Raw genomic sequence first — 2271 nt, forward strand, 5'->3', positions numbered from 1 at the left:
TAAAAGTAATGCATGATGCATATTATAGTACAGGAAGTGTGCAGTGCATGCACATATTGAGGGAGGCAAACCTGGCCGTTGGTGTCAGTGATGGCCATCTTGATAATGTGCATTTAAGCTGACAGTTTATAAATTAATAGGAATGAGACTGGCCAAGGGCCAGGAAGATGAAGAGAGTGTTGTAAACAGAAAGAAAACCACAGGTCAAGGCACAGAGACAAAAAGGTTATGGGATATTGAAGGAAATCCTTGTCTAGTTTGGCTGCAAGACAGAGTAAAGGGGAAACAAAGAAGGAGCATGGCTGATGGTAACATCAATAATAATAATAACATCACGCATTCATTAGCTTTGCACCAAGTGCTTTACAAGCATTTCTCTCATGATTATTATCACCATTTTATAGAAGAGGAAATTGAGCCAGAGAGAGGTTTAATAACTTGCCTGTAGCCACACAGCAGGAATGTGATTTTATCTGAAAGGCAATAGGAAATCACTGAGTGGTGTTACTTGGGGTAGCCTCATTATGAGTTTCACGTTTTGGAAAGCTCATCTGGTGGCAGTAGGGTCCCAACTCAGAATGACACTCTAGTTGGAGGCAGTGTGGGCCTGGACTTCTGTTGCTCTTTCCATGCTGACTCCTTGGACTGAGGTCATTGGCAGGAGAGAAGGTGATAGCTGAAGCACTGTGGAAAGGTCACTTAAAAAAATGCTTTTAAAAAATTAATAAAATTTAGTATTTTTAAAATGAAACATGGTGGACTGCTTCATGAATTTGTGAGTCATCCCTGCCCAAGAGCCATGCTAATCTTCTCTGTGCTGTTGCATTTATTATATGGGCTGGCAAAACGTGCACAGGAAAGTTCAAGTTCTGAAGGACTAGGGGTGATATATGCAAGGAAAAATAAATTGTGGGTCTCAAGGGCATTAATATTTGGGTAGTAGTTTTAATAACAGTATAAATATAATAAATTGATTTCCAAATGAGTTTTTGTACCTAATTCAAATAAAGAATATGATACTCCATCCATATTTTAAGTATTTCAATTTACTTTTGACTGTAAAATAGATATTGTAGTGGGTAAATTCAAGGCAAAGCCAATATCGTTAAGTAGATTTAGTTAGAGGTCCATGTATTCTTTCCTCCTTGTTTACTGAGGCTGAATAATAGTGATCATAATGTGTGTTCTTCTTTGTTGTAAATAGAGATGTATAGACCAAGAGGGGAAAAATGTCTTTCATAAATGACAGTGACAGCTCCGACAGTTGCTTCCCGTGAGTTGTTTGGTATCTGTCAGAAGCCTCTACAGACCTGGGCTTGTCTGAAGAGGTCCCCAAGATTCTGGGGACTGTGATTAGCAAGAATGCTGTTCAGATCTTCGTGGAGTGCCTTCTGTTTCAACAGAACACAAGGGAGGAATTGCAGGTAATTTTGACATTTATAGTTTGCTTCCTATACCCTCCTCTGTACACTGTCCCCAGAACCACAACTCTCTTTCCCCTTCCCTTTTTCGTTTCATTTTCTCCTTCCCCTTCTTTCCTTTTTCCCTTCTCATTCCTGCTTGCTCCCTTGACTAGTCTTTTTTTTCTCTTTTAAAAGAGTGAGTGTCTGCAGGAAATAACATGCCAGAAATTAGATGACTGCCAATATGCATAAGAAGATTTACTGCAATAGAGAAAGGATGTTATGAAACATTGCACATATTAATCTTTTTTGTTTTTGGCTATAAAGACCTGGATTTGGCTACTTTCATTTATGCACTTTTAAGGAGGTACATTTGGATCAGAACAGGAGATTGGGGGTGACAGGAACTTACAGCTCAAGTGTACAGGAATACAGGTCTGCTCTGCAACTGTGGCTTCTTGTTCACAGCCACGGGCACTCTGTCCTTTGAAGTGACACTCTGTGGGACTGGCTTGGCAAAGGTTTTTAATGTCGCTCTTTCCAAACAAACTGCCTGGCCGGAGAAGTTGTCAGAAAAGATCAGTTCAGGTTTAGGGATGGTTTTTTGAAGTTTTCCTGAAATAGCCAATAATGAGTTGCCAGCTTTGATAGCTCTTTTTATAGATCCTGCAGCAGCTGGATCAAAGTCTAATGAAGATGTTTGCATCTGACAATGGCAGGCCTGCACATTTCTCTCCTATTTCTTGAGTGCGCAAATGCATTTCATTTGGGAACATGAAAGGCATATTTAGTGACAACTGATGGTTCTTTGTTTTTTAATTCCCAATAATGTCTTCAGTAAGTGCTTTTGTTAACATTTTTGCATTAT

At 39.5% G+C, this 2271-nt stretch overlaps 1 non-coding gene across 1 annotated transcript; it reads right to left on the minus strand.

The window, feature by feature from the left end:
• Positions 1 to 749: 749 nt before the first annotated feature.
• LOC123820350 lies at positions 750 to 852 on the minus strand. Its single transcript, XR_006785966.1, has one exon. It is a non-coding gene; the product is annotated as a U6 spliceosomal RNA (small nuclear RNA).
• Between the last annotated feature and the right edge of the window lie 1419 nt (positions 853 to 2271).

The sequence above is a fragment of the Phyllostomus hastatus genome, unplaced genomic scaffold, assembly GCF_019186645.2.
Source record: "Phyllostomus hastatus isolate PE091 unplaced genomic scaffold, TTU_PhHast_1.1 phas_contig_34, whole genome shotgun sequence".
NCBI classification, from domain to species: Eukaryota; Metazoa; Chordata; class Mammalia; order Chiroptera; family Phyllostomidae; genus Phyllostomus; species Phyllostomus hastatus.